General features: G+C 34.1%; 1 long non-coding RNA gene across 2 annotated transcripts in view; it reads left to right on the top strand.

Annotated features, from left to right (window-relative positions):
* LOC103886158 overlaps positions 1-24,954 on the top strand; it is a 58,771-nt gene that overhangs the window by 17,520 nt on the left and 16,297 nt on the right. The window contains exons 2-4 of one of the 2 annotated variants that reach the window (XR_002523280.2): positions 16,361-16,493; positions 18,157-18,250; positions 23,629-24,348. This is a non-coding gene — a long non-coding RNA (uncharacterized LOC103886158). Of the gene's footprint in view, positions 1-16,360; positions 16,494-18,156; positions 18,251-23,628; positions 24,349-24,954 lie in introns of those variants that run through there. The other variant, XR_002523281.2, reaches the window with a different exon arrangement.

Here is a 24,954-nt window from a genome sequence, read left to right as displayed (position 1 = left end):
CTGGGGCCTAGTGTACAAGTGATTTCATCACCCAGGTAGTGAGCATAATATCCAAGAGGTAGTTTATCCATCCTCATGCTCCTTCCACCCTCCACACTCAAGTAGGCCCAAGTGTCTATTGTTCCCTTCTTTGTGTCCATGTGTACTCAACATTTAGCTCACATTTATAAGTGAGAACATGTGATATTTGGTTTTCTGTCCCTACGTTAATTCACTTAGGATAATAGCCTCCAGCTGCATTCATGTTGCTGCTATGAACGTGATTTCTTTCTTTTTTATGGCTGTGTAGAATGCTATGGTGTATATGTACATGTACACATTTTCTTTATCTAGTCCACTGTTGATGGGCATCTCAGTTGATTTCATGTCTCTGCTATTGTAAAAAGTGCTGCAATGAACATATGTATGCATTTGTCTTTATGGTAGAACAATTTATATTCCTTTGGGTATATATCCAATAATGGAAACTGCTGCATCTGTTTTAAGTTTTTTGATAAATCTCCCAACTGCTATCTACAGTAGCTGAAATAATACACATCCCCACCAACAGTGTACAAGCGTTCCCTCTTCTCTGCAACCTTGCCAACATCTGTTATTTTTTGTGAGACAGTATCTTATTGTAGTTTTGATTTGCATTTCTCTGATGATTAGTGATGTTGAGCATTTTTTCATATGCTTGTTGGCCACATGTATGTCTTCTTTTGAGAAATGTCTGCTCGTGTTCTTTGTCCATTTTTTAAATAGGATTGTTGTTTTCTGCTTGTTGCTTTCTGAAATTCTACTGGACCTAATGCGTGAGTTATATTAAATTTTTTTAAATAAAATCAACATACAAAATCAATATCATTTTTATATACCAAAAATAAATAATTAGAAAATCTGATAAACATGCTTTATTCATGATATCACTGGAATTAAACTTTGGAGGAAACCTTGAGAACCCTCATATTAAAATAAATACTAATTTTTACAAAACTACGTTTAAAGACATTCCAGGTATTAACAAAACCTTACTGTAACAACAAATTTCTAAAATCCTATTCTAATTCTTCCTCACCCATGCATGCCTAGTTCACTAAAATTAACACGAGGCATTTAAGGAAAAGATATTCATTAAATTGAGTAAACTTCCCTCAAGTTTCTTCCACCAGAAAAGGAAGATTTATCTTTCATTGCAATCAGTCAGAGGAGTAGGGTCTTGATATGGTTTGGATTTGTGTCCCCTATCAAATCTCATGTCAAATTGGAAAAGGGGCCTGGTGGGAGGTACTTGGATCATGGGAGTAGATTTCCCCCTTGCTATTTTCATGACAGTGCATGAGTTCTCATGAGATCTGTTGGTTTAAAAGTTTGTGGCACATCCCCCTTGGTTCTCTCTCTCTCTCCTGCTCTGTCATGGTAAGATGTGCTTGCTTCTCCTTTGCCTTCTGCTGTGATTATAAGTTTCCTAAGGCCTCACAACCATGCTTCCTGTACAGTCTGCTGAATTGTGAGTCAATTAAACCTCTTTTGTTCATAAATTACCCACTCTCAAGTATGTGAGAATGGGTAATTTAGACTAATACAGGTCTAAATATTTACTCATTTATTTTTATTTTACTTAAGGACCATAGTTCAATAATTCAAACCATGTTTTTCTTGGCTAAGTTGTACTGGCTGGTAAAATTTGTCATTGATTTATAATATATTTTGAGCCAGAACATTATACTTCCTAAAATTTCCATAGGCAATATAACTTTTTGTATTTCTTTTCCAAAAGCAAAAAAAAAAAAAAAAAAAAAAACCAAAAAAAAACATAATATATTGCAGAGGGAAATCCATAATCAATAGGGCCATTTCTGCCTTATTTTTATTTTCACCGAAGTTAAACAGCTTAAAATTTTCTTGTAAATTTAGCCAACATTTAAATATAATTTTATAGGCAAAACTTGATAAAATGATTATAATATATATTTAGAAGAATAATTAAGGAATAACTGAAGAGTATTTTGAAGAATAACTAAAGAAGCTTTGAAAAATAAGGGTATTAACATTCATACTTATGGCTGGGTGTGGTGGCTCATGCCTGTAATCCCAGCACTTTGGGAGGCTGAAGTGGGCAGATCACTTGAGGTCAGGGGTTCGAGGACAGCCTGGCCAATATGGTGAAACTCCATCTCTACTAAAAATACAAATATTAGCCAGGTGTGGTGGCACACACCTGTAATCTCAGCTACTCGAGAGGCTGAGGAAGGAGAATCACTTGAACCAGGGAGGTGGAAGTTGCAATGAGCTGAAATCACATCACTGTACTCCAGCCTGGATGGCAGAGTGATACTCCATCTCAAACAAAACAAAACAAAACAAAACCATTAATAGTTTAACGGTATTCAACAGAACAAGCAGGATAGTGAAAATAATAGGACATGAAATAGAACCATGTATGTAGAGAACCTAACTATATAATAATATTGATCTCTCAAGTCAGATGAAAGAATAAAATGCTGAATAAGTACTGTTGGATCAACTTGTTAGCCATTTGGGAAAACAGTACCTATGACACCTCGTATCTTAGTCATGAACATAAAAGTTACACAAATTATTTTCAAAGAGAGCATAATCAATTATAAGGTATGATGTCATAAACTCATAGGCTGTGTGTTCAGTTGTTTTGTAACTGGCTGTTTTATTTTTAGAGAACATGTATAAAATAAATAAATACAAATGCATGCACAAGTTGTGGTCTTTTATTAAGTGTGACACATAAGGCTGTGACATTGTACACAGTTGTACAATTTTATGTTGAAGTCAAGTGCAAGCCCAAATCTAAAATATACACTTGTGAACTACAACCTTCCTAATCAATGACTCTATCATAAGAACTTCAAATATGTGGTTTATTGTGAAAGTAGCAAAACAAATGGATCAACTTAGATACTCAAATCCATCATTGTTGCTCCAATGTGTTCATATTTTAAGATATTGTAGGACAAATTTTGTGTTTAATTAAACAAGTAATAACTTCACAAGCTTCAGTAGCCTCATCCATATAATACAAATAATAAAACCTTCCTCACTGAAATTAAATAAAATTGCATATATAAAACACAATGGCATGTAGTAAGCACTTAAATATTAATTTTCTTCTATTTCCTTGTTACCTGAATGCCTGTGCACTGCCAGTGAACACGTACCACACAGTAAGATTAGGTTAATCTGAGTATGACCCATGCAAATAATGGGATTTAAATCTTTGATATGGGACAAATGGAAGTTAATGAAGTCATATTTTTTTTCCTTTTGTTGATATTAAATTATTACAACGATTAACCCAGAGAACCCACACAGAGAGTTATTTCAAATGCAACTTTGGGAGATGCCCACATCGAACATTTCATTTTGTTTTCCTATAGCTCTGACCTGAATGCTCTAGCTTATTGAGAAGAATGTTGAAAATTCAAAAGTTAGAACATTCACTTTTGTATTTCTGTGCACTCAGTTTTGTTTTAACACAAAACTAAACAAAATATCAAATCGTTATTGCCTAATGGTCCTGCTTTAGTCCTTCACAAATGCTCTTCTCTCTTCTTCTTTTTTTTTTTTTTTTTTTGAGACGGAGTCTCGCTCTGTCGCCCAGGCTGGAGTGCAGTGGCCGGATCTCAGCTCACTGCAAGCTCCGCCTCCCGGGTTGACACCATTCTCCTGCCTCAGCCTCCAGAGTAGCTGGGACTACAGGCGCCCACCACCTCGCCCGGCTACTTTTTTTGTAGTTAGACGGGGTTTCACCGTGTTAGCCAGAATGGTCTCGATCTCCTGACCTCGTGATACGCCCGTCTCGGCCTCCCAAAGTGCTGGGATTACAGGCTTGAGCCGCCGCGCCCAGCCGCTGTTCTCTCTTCTTGCAGCATTCTTTCAACTCTGTCTCTCTCCTCAGTCTAGCCACCTGAATCCTACTTAACCTGAAGTTTTCACTTAGGCATAGTTTTGCTGGGATATCTTTTGTGATTCTACCAAACAGGGGTAATATGTTCAACCCTTTTATGTTCTTCCACAGCATATTGAACTTCCCATGCCATTTCTCAAATTACATTCAAATTACTTTCCTTATATATCTGAAGTATTGATATGTGCTAGGCAGTAAGCTCCCTGAGAACAGAAACCTCCTTTATTGATTAACATTGTGTCTCTAAAGGTGTGCATAGTACAGGGTACAATATAGGTATTCAATTAATAGTTTTTGAATTGAAGCTAATTAGGAAAAGAAAATGGCTAACTTTGGGATTCAATTCAACATAAAATCTAGAAAGAAAAGTGTGTAAATCTAAACTATTAATTCAGCACAGCATTTGAGAGCCTGCTATGAATTTTAAGCTATTAATTACATTCATTCTCTGTAATGAGGATTTGCAGTTCTGAAGAAAAGCTAAATGATGCCTTGTGAAAAACATTCATTGCTCTGTAACTGTTTAATGAATAGTTTTATCACCAGCAAAATTATCAGCTTATGATATCTGGAATCAAATCTTAGACTATCCTGTGATCCCTTACAAACACACTCAGGAGCCTCCAGAAGTATTATACTCAAGTTTTCATGCTTTTTAGTAACAGAGATTAGCATAGCAGGCTGAAACAAAACCAACCAGAAAGACACAGAGGTGGAGAATAATCTATCAGGAAGCCATGGACCAGAAACAGTAGTGTCTGAAGGGCAGTTGTTCAGATCTTGGCTGAACAAAACCTTGTCTTTAAAAGAGATTTGATTGCTTGTAGAACAAATGATTTTTAGCTTTTCCAAAACTTGAGTATGTTTGATTTCTGATCTAGGACACAAACGCCACTATATTTAGACAAACTAGCAATTTGATTATTGCAAAAAATTCAAGAAGGAATATTAAGAGAATTAGAAAAACACTCTGTAACCACTGGACTTTAGGCCCATGGATCACCACTCTCAGTCACTTTGTGTTTTGTCTACGTAGGGAATAAAGCTGTTGAAATATTGAACTAGTCTAGCAGGTGTTTTTTTGCTGTTTCAGTTGACATACCAGTTTTAGACAATTGTATATAAAATTTTCTATAAGCACTGCATGTATTTCGCTGCTATTGTCCTTTTCTATATTTGTAATTTGTGAAGATAGATGGTAAAATTAAAAGTTGAATTTTTTGTACTTGGACTTATCCTCTTCATTTTATATATGCCATAGTAAAGCAAGTTGTCACTGAAATATTGAGGTAAAATAATAAAATTGAATATACAGTTGGAAAAAATGCTATCGAACATGAAATGTTTATGATTTTTAACATCAGTTAAAGAAGAAAATGAACAAGTGACCAGGCAAGTTCAATATCGCTTAAGTGCAATTTCAGGTGTGTTAAATATCTATTAACCATGAGATGTATGTTACTAAGTCATTATCTGTGAAACAAAATTCTACTGTTTTTGCTGTTCACCTCATTTATTGGCGTTGGTCAACATTTTCTGAATTAAAATTTTCTGAATTAAAAATTCAAGAACCACATTTGTATGTGGTTCTTGAGAGAAAAAAAATTCAAGAGAAGATTTTTTTTATGCCTTTTGAAGCTTATAATCTAATTAGGAACATTTTAAATACTAAAACTGATTTTTGGTCATTTAATTTGCTATTACTATGGATTATTGCAGATTACCCTAGTAGACTGCAGCTTAACAGCCAAGGTAAAAATAAGTAGGACAGAAAAAGTCAGGTGGTTTCAAGGAAAAAAGTCTTCCCAAAGAAGATGAAGTTTACACTATGAGTATTAGATAATATACTCTCCATTGCAAGAAACAGAAAGTCCCACTTGGATACAAAACTAAAGGGAATTCATTGGCTCCTGTAACAAGAAAGTTCAAAGGTAGATCTGGCTTCTGAAAAGAATTGATCCTGGGATACAAAATGTCATCAAGGATCTGGCTCCATTTGTTTGTATCCTTTTGGGTCTATTGCCCTCAGCATGTTGGCATCATATTCAGGCACCTCTCTTCTGGAAACAACAATGATTACAGAATTCCAAACTTCAAACACTCTTCTCACTCTCCAGAGGCTGAGTTATCCTGGGAGAATCTCTGAATGAATTACTGTGGCTAGTGGGTATGGAGTGCATATGCCCCATCCCTGACTTTGAGAGAGAAGTAAATTCCTCAGAAGCTTCTATATCTCAAATGCAAACAAGATGCTAATAGGAAGGGGAAAGGGGAAAATTGGCGCTGAGAAGGCAACCCATAAACATTGGCTGCCCTTGGCTTTGAAGGAAGTGAAGAACACAGACTTACATTCTTGTATCTAACTCGTAAGGTTAGATTCCAGGCAGAAGGAGTGATGTGGCAATCAGTAAGCTATATTGGATCATGGAGATGATTTTTAGCCAGCAAGTAAAGAAATAGTTACATATCGATAAATTATGTGATAGAAAACTTTTATATGGTCTTGAAGATTAGCTTAAAGATGCTAAGTTTAGAAGTTATATCATGCAATGGATAACCTAGTATAAAATTTGCCCTTCGAGACTAATCATTCTCCCCCTCCACCTGCTCTTCATGGATATAGCAGCCAGTAAAACCTACTCCAAAGATACGAGCAAAATTACCAAGACCCTTGTAGTTATGGATACAAAAAGCAATAGTCTTCGGGGTGGCTGAAGTTACCTGAGTGCAGATGTTGCAGACTAGGAAATTAAGTATGGCTTTCTTGGTATGCATTGTAACCATATTGGTAGTTTCATGTGCAATTTCTAAAACTCCCACTATGGAAGAACTGTCATGGAACAGATCTCCTCTTGGCATAGCTATACACAGTTTGAGTTGTTGATGTTCACTGCTGGCAATATGTTTAAGACTGAATAATACAGAATTTGTTGACGTTAGGTTCTGTATTCCAGTGTAATTATCTTCTTGAAATAAAATTAGAACATGCTTCTGTGACAGGTAGAAGCGCTTTGGTTGAAAAGAATACACAGTCTCCCTATCATCTAAGATGGTCTCCTGAAACAGAAATAAGGTCTAAGGATATGTGTTACACCCTGTTGGGGGAAAACAAATACAAGTTTTCTTGTTATATCCTGTTTTATTCTGGACTAGGAACTGTGCATAGTCAAAGTATTCCCACTGGTTGGGAGTAATTTGGTTTTTATCTCATTCTGAAAGCATTGGAAATGGATGGCGAGAAGGCCTGATGAGAATTACTGAGGAAGTCTCTTAGCCTATGTGCTCTGAGAGTAGTGACATCCAGTAGTCCTTGTAAATACTTCTCTGTTTGCACTTTACCTTCATTTTACCCAAATCTTTAGTAAAAACTATGTATCTTAAATATATAGTTTCATCTCTGCTGAACCATAGGAAATAAAAATGGGTGTATAGCTTATGCCAGGCCAGTGCTAAGAAAACCAACAAACATTTAGGGATCATTCTGACTAATCCTTCGATGCCAGAGCAGTGGTCTAGCGGTGGCCCCAGTTGAGGACAGCTGTGCAAAATGGAGGCCTAGTCTTAGGAGGGTCAATAGCAGCAGTGGAGGCAGTGGGGCCACCTGGTGGAGACACTGGAGAGATTGAAATATTCCAGAGTACGATAAAACACTCAGAAATATTCCTGAGTAGAAACAAGGCTTTCTGAAGGGACATAAGTAATTGCGCGACATTGCTGCTGGGGATTTATGTATAACCAGTAGAGATGGGGTAATTTCCATGATGCCCAGGATGGACTCAAACGGCTGGCCAAAGGTGATTCAGCGACATCGGCCTCCTAAAGTACTCCAATATCATATAAGGAGCCAGGGTAATAATAGTATAAAAACAGTATTGGAGGAGCATCATATAATACTATTAGTCATGTATAAGGTAGATCAGAAGGCAGAATAAGCTGGATCAGGGGACCGGTGGAAGAGTGAATGAGAAATAAATACCTTTAATGGGTTTTCAATTCCTTTGTTTCAAAAGAATCTGCAAGCTTTAGGGTTGAATAAAAATGTGTTTTGTGTGTGGCACGACCCAATGGTAGTTGAAAATAAAATAGTTGAGTTTGGAAAATAAAATAAATTAGAGAATAAGTTCTAAGGTCTAGATCCCTTTTCCATTTCTTGTCCACCACAGTTCAGTTTAGATCTGAAAGTCACACTGAGTCCCCTCTTTCAAGAACATTGGCATGATTCACCTATAGTCACCATGTTGTACAATATATCCCTTGGACTTATTCCTTCTGTCTAACTAAAATCTGTACACTTGGAACAATATCTCTCGAACCCCTTACTTCACCCCAACTACCCTAGCTCCCCATAATCACCATTCTACTCTCTGTTTCTATGAGATCAACTTTTTAAGATTCCACATATGGAGATATATTAGTCTGTTTTCATAATGCTATAAAAAACTGCCTGAGATTGAGTAATTTATAAAGGAAAGAGGTTTAAGTGACTCCCAGTTCAGCATGGCTGGGGAGGCCTTAGGAAACTTACAATCATGGTGGAAGACAAAGGGGAAGCAAGGCACCTTCTTCATAGGGTGGCAGGAAGGAGCAGTACCAAGTGAAGTGGGAAGAGCCCCTTCCCTTATAAAACCATCAGATCTCATGAGAACTCACTCACTATCATGAGAACAGCATGGGGGAAACCACTCCTATGATTCAATTACCTCCACCTGGTGTCTCCCTTGGCACATTGGGAATATGACAGTTATAATTCAAGATGAAAATTGGATGGGGGTACAAAGCCTAACCATATCAGGAGATCATGCAGTTTATCTCTCTGTACTTTGCTTATTTCACTCAACATAATTTTAATATGTATGTTAAACTGTGTCTTAAGTGTTGTTTGGTAAGTTCAGTACTGAACCAGAGGGAGAACTAAAGATTTAGGTGGCTTTGCTATGACAGGATGACAGAAATTTGATGTGTGGTGTTAGCTAAGGTTCAATATTACCAAATACTTTTGACACATTTTGAATTACTGGTTAATTTACAGCTGCCCATGTGCTTCATTAGCTAGAGAATATTTAGCTCCAATTTCAGAGATCATTTTCAGTTTTAGTAATTATAATCCCTCTATGATTTAATTTTGATCGTTTGTCTGTGGGTCCATGACACAGAAAAATGGACAAAATATTGTGTGCAATTATAGTAAAGTGACTTTTAAATAATGTAAAACACAATGGAAAGTTAACACATTTTCAAATAGGAGAAATCCTTGTGTTATTATTATAAGAATTTTGTTTTTTTAATTAGCCTAAAGTCATTAAGAATTTCAGATAACATGCTTTTTTCAAATACTACTTCTTTAGAAGAATTCAAATTGTTTTTCCTAAATATATTTGTTAATGATCTAATCTTAAATTATTTAAGTTGCTAAGTGATGGTAGATAAGTTAGTGGTTTCCTATTTTCTCTAATGCTAAAGTTAAGGGTGATAAAAGATATTTCAAAGTATTTAAACTTTAAATTGTGCAGGAACATTTTTTTGAACAGCTTGACAATATTGTATATTCATAAAATAGCTCTTTAAAAAACAAATTTGAATATTTCCTTTGCTAACTACTTTTGTGACTTCTATTTGGGAAATGTTTGGAAAATTCAATGAAAGCAAACATTATTATAAACAAGTTTCACATAAAACTTGGTAGCATAATTATATTATCAGAGGTAAAGTTTTTCTCCTTTCTCTTTTTCCTTGTCTCCTCTTCCTATTAACGGAAATAACTCCATTTGGATTGAGAAATAAAAATGCCAGTCTACTACAACATTATAGTGTAGAGTTTATCTTAGATATATGACAGTTTTTAGCTCTTGCCATGTGGAAATGAAGAGAAAAGCATGGATGATAATTTCCTTGAGGGCAAGGTGCCTATTATAATCTCTGTGCTAATGCAGTAGAGCATAATAGTCACTTCTATTGTGAACTCCAGTAAAATAACCATATAAAAATGACCCTGAACCTCTCTTCTGATTGCTGGTTTATACCTAAGAAACAGTTTAGGCCAGGCGTCGTGGCATATGCCTGTAATCACAGCACTTTGGGAGGCCAAGGAGGGCGGATCATGAGGTCAGGAGATCAAGATCAACCTGGCTAACACGGTGAAACCCTGTCTCAACTAAAAATACAAAGAAAAAGAAAAAGTTTAGAATTTCAGGATTTCTTGACTCCTTTTATAACATTAGTTAATTTTATAGCATTTTTCTTGATCATTCAGATTAGCTATGATGTCCATTATTTCTCATTGTTTTCTGTTAATACTTTATGTCTTTTCTAATACAACCATGCAGTTTCCTGGACTTAGCATCTGGAAATAAATTTCAAAATTTTGAAGTGATTTTCCACCATTTTTTTAAAGAAACATATTAAAGTTGACTTTTAAGTGGAGTTTAATTTCTTTCTGTGACAGAAGACCAATTAAATTATCCTAAGACAATGGATGTGAACAAGCACTTTTCAAAAGAAGACATACTTGCAGTCAACAATCATATGAAAAAAAGCTCTACATCACTGATTATTAGAGAAATGCAAATCAAAACCATAGTGAGTACCATTTCACACCAGTCAGAATGGCTACTATTAAAAAGTCAAAGAGATTGCAATGAAAAAGGAATGCTTACACACTGTTGGTCAGAGTGTAAATTAGTTAGCCACTGTGTAAGACAGTGTGGTAATTCTTCAAAGACCTAAAAACAGAAATACCATTCAACCCAGCAATCCCATTAGTGGGTACCTACCAAAATCAATATAAATTTTTCTGTTATAAAGACACCTGCATATGTATGTTCATTGTAATACTATTTGCAATAGCAAAGACATAGAATCAACCTAAATGCCCACCAGTGATAGACTCGATAAAGAAAATATGGTACATATACAATGGAATACTACGCAGCCATAAAAAATGAATAAGATTATGTTCTTTGCAGGAACATGGATGGAGCTGGAGGCCATTATTCTTAGCAAACTAATGCAGGAAAAGAAAACCAAATGCACCATATTCTCACGTATAAGTGGGAGCTAAATTATGATTACACATGGACACATAGAGGGGAACAACACACATTGAGGCCTATTGAAGGGTTGAGGGTAGGAGGAGGGAGAGGATCAGGAAAAATAATGGGTAATAGGCTTAATATTTGGGTGACAAAATAATCTGCACAACAAAGCCCCATGATGCAAGTTTACCTATGTAACAAACCTGCACATGTGCCCCTGAATGTAAAAGAAAAAGTTTAAAAAATGTCCTGAGAATATATCATTAAAAATGTTCTTTGAATATCACATCTTCTTGTATATTGATTATGGTATGAGGTTCCTAAGCACCATGACTGATGTTAGCTTTCCTAATGGACTTTGATGAGATTTTCAGAAAAGTTTTTATGTTCCTAAGTTTCATATGATTTCAAATGAAGCATGATTGTTTAGATATAAACTAATTTTCATAGATGTATGGTAATAGATAAGTTATTTTCCAAAGCCTATTTTGTTTATTCCTTTGCTGAAACAAACACCCAGGCAATGAGTCAATACAACCAATAAGAATGTTCTCTTTTTCTTTATAATTTTTCAGTGAAATTATTTATAATAAGGAATAATTTGGAAAAATTCAGCTCATAAATTAATAGAAGTTGACGTATCCATCACTTGCCTTATATGAAACCAGTTTTTCAAAAGTCTATGAAGTTTTGGCAAATATTTGACAATCTGGATGCATAGTTGATGATTTTATTCCACATTAAATACTAGAAACATTTCCACCTTTTAAAATTTTGTTTAAAATGTTCATGCTTGCAATTTATTTGGAAGGCAGGAACATCTATATGCTTTGACTTTAAGGGTTGTCAAGTTATATTCATTTTTACTTCAACTGCTGGAAATTCCTAGCGCAAGGAAGATAAATACTGGCACATATCCCCCTCAGAACTAGCCTAAATGCAAATGTGGTTATTTTGTAAGGCCCTCCTGACATCAGGGCTGTTAAGTTATACTTGTTGTTCAGTTTTGGCGTTGCTAGTATTGAAAACATTTAAAGAACATGAAAGTCTCTGAAAGCCTTATAATCGTAAATGCTGAAGGAGGGACAGTTTCCATCATTCAAAATCAGGAGTGTTAATATTATCACAGTCAATATAATTATAAATATGAGATTTGTGGAGGTCTTATTTACGAGAACAAGGTCACAAAATCAAAGATTGAAAATTCTGCTCTGAAAAGTTGAGCGTCACCTGAATTCCCTTTATCCAAGCAATAGCTAAAATACATAGTACAAAAGACTCCCTTAAATTTTTATTCACATTTAAAATTGATGGGCAATGTAGGTAAAACATTGAGAGAATTATGATGTGAATTATAAAAATTAGCTGCATTGCGTCAAGTCATAATATCTTGAGGGTAAAGAAGATGACAAAGTTATAATTGCAAACAGGTGTTATGTAAGACTTTTATGTATAATATTATTCATTGAAAAAGGATATGCTTTTTCTAAGGGGATAAAAATTATGTGAAAATATAATATTTCTTTATTTTATCTATGCTGAATAGCACCCTAGGCCTTCCCACAACTTATTTTAATGGATTAAATTTCTGTAGCTCTTAAAATCTCTGAAATAGCATTTTGATATGCTGAGGACAATCATTATTTCTTGGTTGATGTGGGAGAAAAATAACTAAGTTTCAAATTTAGATTTTCTTGGTTCATATCCTATGTTGAAAATATGGCATAAGGTGGCCAAGACAGAAATAGGAAGAAAATATATGCTCAAACCTGTAAAGGCTTCTGATAGGATGTGCCTGTGTTTTGAGATAGTGCTTTAGAGTCTGCTGGTGGGTGCACGTGATTACAGTTATGGAAAGAATACTGCTGTACACATTAGGTAAAGTAATTTCTATTTGGAGTACAAATTCTGATTACTTACAAAATGGAGAGCACAAATAAACATGAGCTGGAGCCATAATTCCAATAGAACAGGCTATTTATCTAATTGTTTGAGAAATTAGATAAATGCAGGAAACAGCAAATGTGTTAGACTTCTATTAGCTTCTCCCAATAAGTGCTCTTTTTAGACAAAATATGTTGCTATAAATTCTAACCACCTCACACTTTTTATGCTTTGTGTACTTTCATGCTTTCTTGCTGTTCCATCTGCCTTAAGTGCAATTTTTTCTGTATTTATTTAATAATCACTTACATATATTTCAAATAGGTTTTTCTTAAATAGCCACCCTCAATCCAGTCCCAGGCAAAATTAACCACAGATCTCGAATTGTTCAGTCATTATAAAATCATTTCCCTATGCCTCTATTTCCACTTTAAGATTATATTTTTCACAAGGACAAGACCATGCCATTTTCTACTATCTCCAAGTCCTCTCTTAAATATTTATTGAATTGAATAAAATCACTTAATGTTTAATAGTTTTGTATTACTTTGCAACTCTCACACACACATTGTTAATTTATTTCTGTGCATTGCCTGATATTCACAGTTTTGATATCTTCTCTATAGCAAATTTCATACTGTTTTTAAATGTTCAGTTATACTTTTTTATTTTTGAATTATTCCTAGATTTTGCTTCAGACTTTTGTCCTTGAACTCCAAAATATAAGAGGAAGACTTTTATTTGATAATCCATTTAAAAGAAAAGTCTTCCATACTGAGAGCCTACAAAAGTTTTTGTATTAGTAGGTACTCTGTATTTTAACAAAAATTCAACATTAAGAAAGATTATTTGTCTCTGTTTTTTGTATATTTGTACACCACAAAATAGGTGGTGTATATGACACGTTTCAACTCTTTCATACTTTCATGATCTAATCTCGGCTGTAGTCCCAAAATCAGTTTGTCAGCAGCCTGCTGCTTAAACCTAATGCCCTTTTCTCCCATTCATCTTAGTTGAAATAGAATTATTGACAGAAATGATTTCTGCAGGGAAATTAAGAATGATAATTAATGTGGTGCCCCTTACAGTTACTAAATGGCATGTCTATCTCTATTTGTGTTGGGGGAGGTGTAGTAACTTCATCCAATTTAAATGAATCAGTATAAAATTCGGCACCAAGACACACAGCTCAGAGATCTTACTAATACAAGGATGATGCTACATTACATTTAAGCAATACCTGTTGAAAATTAACACCTAATAGGGTGCAATTGCTTCACGGTTTCCTCAAGAGGAAATCTGCCTTATCTCTTTAATTCAATTCATTTTGCTTTGAAGAATTTGATGTATATGATTCAGCTTCTGGCTCTAAACAGTGGCAAAAATATTTATTCATTGGAAAGTAAGTGCCTTGGTTGTTACGCAGTCCTCTTACACACCAGACACATTTTCCCCTGCTATAGACTTTTGCTTCAAATACCTACTTGCATTTTATTTTGTGGATATTTCACATAATGAATTATTTAGCATCAAGTTGATCAGCTGGGAATAAAGGAGTAAATATAAGCAAATATATTTATATTTTAAATTAATTTTAATTTTTATTTGACATTGATATGATTTGGATCTCTCGTCCATTTGTAATCCCCAGTGTTAGAAGTGGGAGGTAACTGGATCATGGGGACAGATTGCTCAAGAATGGTTTAGTATCATCCCCTTAGTGCCATCCTCACCAGTGACTGAGTTATGAGATCTGGTCATATAAAAGTGTGTAGCACCTCCCCTCTCTCTCTTGCTTCTGCTTGGGCTGTGTGATGTGCCTGTTCCTTCTTCATCTGCTGCCATGATTGTAAGTTTCCTGAGGCCTCCCCAGAAAGCCTAACAGAAACCAGCATCATGATTCCTGTACAGCCTGCAGAACTATAAGCCAATGAAACCTCTTTTCTTTGAAAATTACCTAGTCTCAGGTATTTCTTTATAGCAACGAGAGAATGGCCTAATACAGATATAATTTATACATATTGTTTAAATGGTCAAATAGCATTTCAAGGTTTCACTCTTTCCTACTAAATTCCCATCCCCAGAGCTGATGTTTGGTAGGTGTATCCTGGAGCAGTCTTACTGATTGTTTATAGACAGAGACTATTGGATTAGTTGGCATATATGTAAGTTACTGGTTGTTAAATATTTTAATATTCAGCCTTACTTATCCTCCTCCCTAGTTCTCATTCCAAAGGAACTTCTATGAAGAATTAGAGATACGTGATGGATGAAAAAGAAAAAATGAGGCCATTATTATTCCAGAAAAATGGCAAAATGTTACACAAGAAAGGAAATACATTTGCAATAAACTTGTTTTAGCAAGTAACATTATTTATATAGTCATGACACTATTAAAGCTGAATACTGGTTTACCTCAGAGCCGTGATATAACTATATTGGGAAGGACAGAAGAAAAGAAAATGGTGTGGTCATGGTGTTAAAAGTGGTTAGCTCACATAAAAGGCAAATAATTGATAGTGTCTAAAATTGATCAAGCAGCCATATAAACAGACTGCTTAGAAATATGAAAATACATAGCAGAAGAAACAGCTAAAGAATTTATTTCCTCTCTGCTCAGTTAAAAATACACTTTTTCTATTCTTTTGGTGGTAACACCAGAAATCAAAATTTGCACACTTAATTCACTAGATCCAAACCTACTCAATACTTTTGTCTTCCTCTCAGATAATGTTAGAACTGTAGAACATTTTATTTGCACTTAATGCCCCTTTCTAGATTTACATGTTATTGATTTATATACTTTAATTTTAATATTTAACTACAAAACATATTATTGTTTTATATGACCATTCTTCATTTTTTACTTGCCTTTTTCTCCATTCCTAGGATTACCATCTTTCTACCTAAAGTACCTCCTTTACAATTGCTTTTTATGAGACAAGGTATGCCTTAGCTTGGATGAAAGACAGTGTTTGTGCTGGGCACTGGTAATCCTTTATGCAGAAGAAATCTTACAAGACAGCCTTTTAAAATAAAACATAAATAAGTAGAGCTTTCCTGATGGAATTGAGTTAGGCACCTAAAATCTTGTTTAGGCTTTGGTTTACTCATTTGTAAATTGAAGCTACAACACAAAATGGCCATTTTTTCTCATCTACAATTTTCATTTCTTCAGCTATCTAAGATCTCTTCACTCTTCAATATGACCTATCAATTTACCATTATCTACAAATTGAATGACCTATTTCTTTCTTTCATATATAACTCCTTTATTTATTATTTTCCCAACTAAATAGCCACAGGGTCAAAAAGGGAAGGAAGCATAATGCCATATCATGGATGTAAAATATTGGCAGTGACTTCTGTCCTTATCTCAGACTGTTGGTCCTTTCAGTGGTGATGGTGAAGCTACTTTCTTACAGCTTCTGTTTTTCACTGGAGCCCAAGGTTTGGGGGGAGGCTTCATGCAATGCTATTGTGTCTCTAAACCCCAGGGGACCGCATTAACATTGTTTTCTAGGTGAACAGTGCCCTATGGAACTCCAGGAACTTCAAAACATTTTTATCCAGGCTTTTGCTACATTTTGATGAATAACCCTTAATGTTGTGCAACATGGCACCCTAGTCCCAAGTGAAAATCCACCTGCCCAAAGGTAAAGTCCTGCACAAATTATTTTTTCTCTTTAAATGACAAAAAGAACAAAGGAAAGATGGTAAACAAGACACAGGGAAAGAGAAATGAAAGTTGTTTTGCTTTGTTTTTATTTTTTGCTTTGTTTTGTTTTTAAAGATGGGGTCTTTCTATGTTTCCCAGATTAGTCTTGAACTCTAACCTCCCGAGTAGCTGGAACTCCAAGGGCATGTCATCATCAAACAAGCATCATCCATGACTCCTGGTTATAGTTCCAGTTATGACAGCAGACTTTAGGAAATCACAAGATGCAAGCTTAATTAACAGCATGGTACTCTCTTAAAATCATCAGAACATCAGCCATAACAATGGGGATCTATTGCCTGCTGCAGCGGTTTTATTTCTGGAAGCTCACTTCACTCCCAAATGGGGAAAAAAATACAACACAATTACTTGACTTCCCTTTCCATTTCCTGTCTAAAAATTTTTCTTTTGCTTTGCTGAAAGAAAAAAAAAAAAGCAGCATTGATTGATACAGCTGTACGTTCACAGTAGGTGATGCAACTGAGCTCATTTTCACTAATAATACATGCATCCACTGAAGAGGTATTTTTTGAAGGAAGAAAAGGCATTTTCACAATCAACCAAATTCTGCTTCAATTTTTTCCTATGTAGTAAAGTTAGAATAACAGATATCCTGAAAGACTATGTAAATGGCATCCTTTTTTTTTGTCTACCTATAGATTTCTTCACAAGTGTGGGCTCTTAGGAATAAATAAGACAACTATGTCATTGGTTTGACTCTATTTTTTCCTTTAAAATTTTTGATTATCTCTCTATAGAAAGAAAAGAAATAATTTGATGTGATTTATTATAAGGAAAAGTAACTTTCAAAATCTTCCAATGAAATTTATTATTGTGAGATTTTAATCCTTTTAGGGGACTGAGGCCCTTACTTTTATGCCAGCTTTCACTGTTGCTGCCTGCATTTGTATCCCTTCCATCCTTAATGATACTCTATCTTATTTATCATTTGTCCATTCCTGAGGCACCTTTGGTTCCTTACTGTTTTATGTAATACATTTTGTCACCCACATCTTCTGATTCTACATGTATCCATTTTCATTTGAACAGTTCATATGGTTAAAAATCTCACACAACTGCTACTGAATTTAAAGACAGAAAAAACATACACACACTTGTTCTGACTAACATTGGTAAACAAAGTGAAATGGACATATTGTACAATGTATGCGTGTACTTAATTTTCAGATAGGACAACGCATTTTGAAGATGAAAGTAATGAAATGGTCTCTGTTAACTATCTACATTAATTAATCTGAAATGTACCACAGATTCAAATATGTGTACAAATATCTAGATTTATTCCACAACCTTCCTCACTAGTTACAAAATATTTTAGTGACTTCTGTATCAAACTAATCATGTAACCTTCTAGTGGTTAAAATTTTAACCTCTAATCTAATAGATCTTAACCACTAATATGACTTGACCCCTAAGTTATATTTCTATCCGCATTTTAAACATTTGCAAATATAAACTGTGCACCCATTTTCTTTAAAAGTTACAATAATATTTATAAGGGAGCACTAAAAATTGTCTTTTTTCATGGTGTAACAAATAATTGTTAACTGTCTTCTAATCATCTATTTCTCTTTTCTCAGTTTCCAAAAGTCCTTAATTTCCACTGAGTAATACTTGCAGTGTTAGAGCAATTGCTTCCACCCTGGACTACAGTAGTGGAATATGTAGACTACAGTAAGTATCTCATTCCATATTCCTACCCTAAGTCAGGGTAATGTGTGATTTAACCTGTTCTAATTCAGATAAATAACAGAAATTCTTCTGGGTGTATTGGGGTTAAGATGCATACACTTTATCTCTCATTACTATTATTTTTTAAATAAGTAATATAGAATATGCAGAATTTTCTCATCTGAAGATGTCGACTGGGCTACAATGAGGACCAATACCACTTGTATTAGTCAGCTTGCATTAGGTTATGATGCATGGCGAGTATCTCTTAAATCTGAATTGCTTATGAAAACAAAGTTATGTGGTTTCTCTCATTACATGTCATCTGTAGGCCACAGCTAAACAGAGATAATCCAAGTCTACTCTTTTTCTATGAGTCTTTTTTCATTTGAGGATTCAGGTGGAAGGAGCAGTCTCTATTTGGGCCATGCAGCTCTCATGGAATAAATAAAAGAGCTGCTAAGTGAGCCCAACCACTCAAGTGCTCAAAGTTTCTGTTCGGTCATGGCATACTTCACATCCGTTCACCTTCCATCAGCCAAAGCAAATCACACAGTGAACTCTAAGATTAACTGGGCAGGGTAATTAAGATGTTAATAAGTAAAGTCAATTTGCCTTTATGTATAGCTGGTATAACTTTCTGAAATTTTGTACCTACCAAGAGATAATGGTTATTAAAAAGTAAAGTACAGTTAAATGTTATTAAAAGTTGGATTTTAGTTTTAATTACTCAGAGAAAAATGATGTCACTTTAAATAATGGTTTGCCTTTGGTTTTAATGAGAGAAATTTGCAGTAAGGAGTTCTGAAACATCCAGTGGAACTTCTCTAAATTTACCAAATGTTTCTCCAGATGTCTATAAGTGTCAAATTAAACTTGCAGATTATTTTGCTTCATGTGGGGTTTTTAATTGAAGAATCACTCATTTTCTTCTTTCTTCAAAATTTGTGACATTTGGTAGTTGATAGTATTATACAGGAAAATTTACTTTCAATAAATTTATCTTTCCAGTATAATCAAGAAATACTTTTTTTTCCCAGTATAATCAAAGCATGCCCTTGCAGCTTTCAACATGTACATGTGGTAGTGAATGACATCTATTTTAAATAAAGTTTCCATGTTGCTTTATCAACAGATTATATAAATTAAAAATTATTCAGTTAACTACATATTTTATTTTAAAATGAAAATAACATTGCTATGTATATTACAAAATTCTTAAGGCATATGTGAGTCCAGATTTGTTTGCTTGTTTAAATATAACTTCCTGAAGCAAATTTGGCAAATACGTGTCTGAAAATTATACCTGAAATTTTGCCATACAAATTAAAGACAGAGGTAATAAAAGAATATATTTTGTATTGCTTTATGTATTAATTTAAAAACTAACAATCATATGGTCCGTTATATCATCTATCATCTGATTATAGAAGGCTTAGAAATAAGTAAAAGTAAAGAAAGTCATGGAACTAAGCCAGAAGTGGAAGTGCAGACAGACAGGGGTATCAGGTGGCTTACATAATCAACAGGGAGGATGAGAACCAAGACTGAGCAGGATCCTCGTTGTGCAAAATACTCTGCACAGCTAAGATTTTGTTATAAGAAATGTTTGCTTAGGGTATCACTTTTGGCATAATTGTCTCTGGTCATGTGACATTTCTGACCCTGATGCCACTGGACAATTAGTTGATATGCTGCTTTCCTACATCTTTGAATATTTGATTTACATCATGCTATTAGGCTGTCAACTCTTGGTAGCTGCTTCACAGATCCCCTATTTGGCCCTTTATCTTTGTGTCACTCCCCCAGTTTTCTTTTTCTTTCGTAGCAGCTACTAAGTTGCTGTGTTGACGCACATGCCTAACTCTAGCTGCTAAATCATGTTGAGAGAGACATATTTTCACACACTGTAGAGGTGGGAGGAAATTGCTTGCCATACTGAATATTTGCATGCTGGGCAGACAAGACAATAATACACTGTCTACCACTGTCACTTATGACATTATCACACAAATATGGATCATTAGCATTTTTGTTTATATATTTCTAATCATTTTTATTATGATTAATATACCAAACAAAACATTTTCTTAAAACCTTAGTTTAATAAAACAAAACAAAGAGATTAAAAACTGGAGGTCATCTGCACCATATATGATAAAAATGTTAATGATCTTAATATACACAAAAATTTCAAAATCAATAAGATAAAACACACATTCCAATTACAAATTGACAAAGAACATGGACAAGCAATTCTAAAGGGAAATGTAAAAAGCTATTAAACATGTGACAACGTGTCAACATAACTGGCATTCAAAAACACATACATAAAACAATGATTTTTCACGTTTTTGTCAATCTATGAAATATTAAAAAGATTGACAATATTCAATGTCAGCAAAGACATGAGGAAACCAGCATTCAGATTAAATTGGTACTTTCAAGGAGAAAGTTTGTTAGCAAATGTAAACTAGTAAAACATAAATGTGATATCCTATTTTCCAGGAATTTATAATAAGAAAAACGTCAAATAAACATGGGATAATACATGCCAAAAATATTCATTATAATATTGTTTATAATAAAGAATTAAGCTAAATGACAAACAAAAAATTTAGGGGAGAAGTTCTAGCTAGAGCAATCACACAAGAGAGAGAAATAAAGAGCATCCAAATTGGAAAGAAAGAAGTCAAATTATCCTTGTTTGCTGATGATATGATCTTACATTTGAAAAATCCTAAAGACTCCATCGAAAAATTATTAGAACTGATAAAACAAATTCAGTAAAGATGCATAAAATCAACATATGAAAATCAGCAACATTTCTATATGCCATCAGTGAAAAACCTGAAAAAGAAATCAGAAAAGTAATCCCATTTAAAACAGTCACAAATAAAATCAAACACTTATAAACTAACTTAACAAAAGAAAGAAAAGATCTCTACAATGAAAACTGTAAATCATTGATGAAATAATTGTAAGAAGACACAGAGAAATGGAAAGATATTCCACGTTCATGGGTTGGAAGAACCAATATTGTTAAAATGTCCATACTACCCAAAGCAATCTACAGTTGCAATGCAGTCCTTATCAAAATTCCAAATAACAGTCTTCACAGAAATATAAAGCAATCCTAAAATTTATATGAAACCAAAAAAGACAGATAATGGCCAACGCTATCCTGAGCAAAAAGAACAAAACTGCAGAAACAAATCACCTGACTTCAAATTATACTGGAAAGCTATGGTAACCAAAACAGCACAGTATTGCCATAAAAATAAGCACATAGACCAATAAAATAGAATAGAGAAACCAGAAACGAATCCACAGATCTATTGTGAACTCATTTTCAACAAGGGTGCCAAGAATATACATTGAGGGAAGGACTATCTCTTCAATAAATAGTGCTGGGAAAACTGGATATTTATGTGCAGAAGAATGAAACTAAACCTCTATTTCCTGTCATATACAAAAATCAAATCAAAATGGATTGAAGACTTACATCTAAGACCTCAAATTCTGAAACTGCTTAAAGAAAACATTGGGGACACTCAGTAGGACATTGGACTGAGCAAAGATTTCTTGAGTAGTACTCTACAAGCATAGGCAATCAAAGCAAAAATGGACAAATGGGGTCACATCAAGTCAAAAATTTCTGCACAGCAAAGGAAACAATCAACAAAGTAAAGAGACAACACACAGAATGGGAGAAAATATTTGCCAACTATCTGACAAGGAATTAATAATTAGAATATATAAATAACTTAAACAACTCTAAAGGAAAAATCTGATAATCCAATTTAAGAATTAGGAAAAGATCTGAATAGACATTTCTCAAAAGAAGACATGCAAATACCAAACAGATACAAGAAAAGGTGCTCAACATCACTGATCATCAGAGAAATGCAAATGAAAACTACAATGAGATATCATTTCATTACAGTTAAAATTGCTTTTATGCAAAGGACAGGCAATAACAAATGCCAGTGAAGATGTAGAGAAAAGGGAACACTGTACACTGTTGGTGGCAATAGAAACTAGTCCAACCACTATGAAGAACGGTTTGGAGGTTCCTCACAAAACTAAAAATAAAACTACTAGATGATCCAACAATCCCACTGCTAGGTATATATTCAAAAGGAAGGAAATCAGTATATCAAAGAGATATTTGCACTCCCAATGTTTATTACAGCACTATTCACAATAGTCAAAATTTAGGAACAACCTAAGTGTCCATCAACAGACAAACAGATAAAGAAAATGTGGAACGTATATATAATGGAGTATTATTTGGTCATAAAAAAATAAGAGCCTGTCATTTGCAACAACATGGATGGAACTGGATGTCATTATGTTAAATAAAATAAGCAAGACACAGAAAGACAAACTTTGTGTGTACTCACTTATTTGGAGGAGCTAAAAATTAAAACAATTGAACTCATGGAGATGGAGGGTAGTATGATGATTACCAGAGGCTGTGAAGGGTAGTTGTGGGGAGAGGGTAAAGTGCCGATGGTTAATAGATACAAAAAAGAATGAATGAGATATAGTGTTTGAAAGCACAATGGAGTGACTACAGTCAACAATAATAACTAAAAGAGTATAATTGGATAGTTTGTAACTCAAAGAAAAGATAAACGCTTGAGGGGATGGATACTCCATTTACCCTGTTGTGGTTATTATATATTGTATGCCTGTATCAAAATATCTCATGTACTCCATAAATATATATACCAACTATATACCCACAAAAATTAAAAGTAATTTTTAAAGAAATATATTGAAGAGAGAGAAAGAGAGCAAGAGAGTGTTTACAAGCTGGTTCAAAGAAAATATACACTGGTTACTTTCAGTTAGTGGGGTAGCGAGGGAATTTTATTTTCTTCTTTGTATCTTATGGCTTAAATTTCCTACGTGAATATGTGTTCTTTTCATAATTAGAAAATAATCTCTCAATTTTATCTAGAATTATGCAAAAGATCATTAAATTACATTGAAAATTTGGTTCTCTCTCTGTTTCTGGGTCTTTATTTATTTGTCTCTAAAATGAGAATTTGAGGATATATGAGGAATTATTTTCATGGCCCCATCAGTCTCCAAGACATTTACTCTATAGACTGTTTCAAACCCTAGTATGTCTTCTTCAGAAGGAGGGATGTAATAAAATGTGGTAGGATTAAAAGAGGCTGTTCACTTGGAAGGCGACTCCTGATTATTTCTAGAAGATCCTGTATGTGATGTGAAATCAGACATGTTAGTAAGATTGGGGAACACAAGGTACCTCTTAGAATTGCAGCTCTTCTATAAAATTTTGGAGGTGATATTGAATGGCTACAGAAACCTGAAAGCCAACATCAATAACATTTTTTTATTTTCAGATAAACTGCTGAGGAAAAAATTGAGGTGGAACTCAAGACTCCCAGAGAATTTTCAAAAGATGTTAAGTGACAAGAGATGAAATCCAGAGTTGATAAACATATAAACAAAATTCTCTAATTTAGCCACTTCTCACATGACTTTTACCACCCAAATTTAGGAGCCTCTATTTTTGTAAATAAAATTTTACTGGGACACACAACAAAACTCAAACCATTCTCAACCTCATTAGTAATCAGACACATGTAACTTTAAATTACAATGAGCTATCCTAACACATGTATTAGATTGACCAAAATTAAATAATCAGAAATACCAAGTGCTGGTACAAATATAAGGCAATGGGAACATGCATACTTTGTTGGTGTATTGTAAGCTGGTGCAATGACTCTGGAAAACAGGTTAGTCATTATCTAGAAATCTGGAAAACAAGTTAGTTATTATCAAGGAAAATTAAAGATGTGTATATCCTATGACTTAGCAAACCCACTTCAAGTTGTATACTCTAGAGGAAAACTTGTATGTCTACAACACATGTTTATAGCATTTTTTAAAAAACAATAGTCCAAACTAGAAACAACTCAAATTTGCATTAGTAGTAAAATTTAACATTTTGGTATATTCATAAAATAGAACACTATATGATACACTCCCTAATATGAATGAACATATAAAAACTACTGAGGAAAAGAAGAAAGTCAAAAGGGTATATTCAGTATGATTTAAATTTTATATTACTGAGAAAACAGAAAAATTAAACTTTATTGTTTTGGGATTCATACATAGGAAAACAATAATAAATTATTCATAGAAAACATAATAACGATTATCTCTTGTGTGAAGAGAGGGAAATGTAACAAGAAAGGTCAAACAGAAGGCTTTAAAATACTGACAATATTCTATTTCTAAAACCTGGGTTGGTTAAAATTGCTTTTAAAATTAACTTATGTATACATTTCTGATTTTTATAATATATTTTAAAATTAAAAACCTTTAGCTAGGCATGGTGGCTGTGCGTGTAATCCCAGCTACTTGAGAGGCTGAGGTGGGAGGACTACTTGAGCCCAGGAATTCAATACCAACCTGGGTAAAATAGCAAGACCCTGTATTTAAAAACAAACAAACACACACACACACATTTAAAATAGACCTATGGAGAAAAAATATGATATTTACTTCTACATGCTCCTCTTATTTTTTTTTTTCGATACTGGTGGTCTTTAGTAGATACACAAGAGTTGTAGGCTGGCGTGAGAGTATGTGGTTAAAATATAGGAGAATGGTACAGCTAAAACACAGTGCATAGGTGCCTCAACTCAGTTGAGAAA

Source organism: Papio anubis, chromosome 7 (genome assembly GCF_008728515.1).
Source record: "Papio anubis isolate 15944 chromosome 7, Panubis1.0, whole genome shotgun sequence".
Taxonomy (NCBI): domain Eukaryota; kingdom Metazoa; phylum Chordata; class Mammalia; order Primates; family Cercopithecidae; genus Papio; species Papio anubis.
Note: the sequence above shows the minus strand (reverse complement) of the source record. Positions and strands in the feature narration are given on the sequence as shown.